General features: G+C 32.3%; 1 non-coding gene across 1 annotated transcript; it reads left to right on the top strand.

Moving 5' to 3' along the window:
• Positions 1–558: 558 nt before the first annotated feature.
• Positions 559–644, top strand: TRNAM-CAU. The gene is given in 2 exon segments: positions 559–596; positions 609–644. It is a non-coding gene; the product is annotated as a tRNA-Met (tRNA).
• The last annotated feature ends 200 nt before the right edge of the window (positions 645–844 follow it).

Raw genomic sequence — 844 nt, 5'->3', positions numbered from 1 at the left:
ATCGCGATCCCATGCGATTTCGACGGTCAAACAACGATAACTATAATAGAGTATGACTAGGAGAATGGGAGGGACTACGTCAGCGATGATGGTCATGGCCAGAAAGGGCACCGACGATGGGTTAAGATTAGGATTTTGGGATTTTAAGTATTAGGGGGCTATTTTATAATTTAAGACAAATTAGGCTTTTTATATAAGTAAAATAATATTTTTAATATTTTTTAAAAAATAAATTTCAAAATCACTAGATGTGACATATGTTACTTAACGAGTGATATTAACGTTGTTGACGGCCCAGACACCTAAATGTGTAACGTTTGTAGCGTTAGACATATGAATAAGTCAAAAAATAATTAAGCACTTATTTAAAAAAGTGGTATAGTTTGGATACTTATTTTGGTATTAAGCCTTCAATAAAACATCTAATTTTAGGGGTTAATTTTAAAATATTTCAAATTTAGGTATGAAGCCGGCAATAAAATATGGTTCAAGATGAACACACTACTAGATTTATAGATAATATATATAAATAATTACTGTGATTCGCAACATATCCAAGGGGTGGTGGCGCAGTTGGCTAGCGCGTAGGTCTCATAGCTACTTGAGTTATCCTGAGGTCGAGAGTTCGAGCCTCTCTCACCCCATTCTTTTTTCGTTCTCCTAACTTGGATGCTTAAACTTTTATTATTATTAAAAATGGTACTTAAATTTTGTTCTTTTTCATGTTGGTACTTATGGTAATCAGTCCATTCGTTTACTTTTTGTTTCTTATTCTCTTAACCTGGCTCCTTATACACTTTTTTTTATTTATTAAAAACGGTACTTAAATTTTGTTTTATCTCAT

The sequence above is a fragment of the Hibiscus syriacus genome, unplaced genomic scaffold (genome assembly GCF_006381635.1).
Source record: "Hibiscus syriacus cultivar Baekdansim isolate YM2019G1 unplaced genomic scaffold, ASM638163v2 tig00111213_pilon, whole genome shotgun sequence".
Classification (NCBI taxonomy): Eukaryota; Viridiplantae; Streptophyta; class Magnoliopsida; order Malvales; family Malvaceae; genus Hibiscus; species Hibiscus syriacus.
Note: the sequence above shows the minus strand (reverse complement) of the source record. Positions and strands in the feature narration are given on the sequence as shown.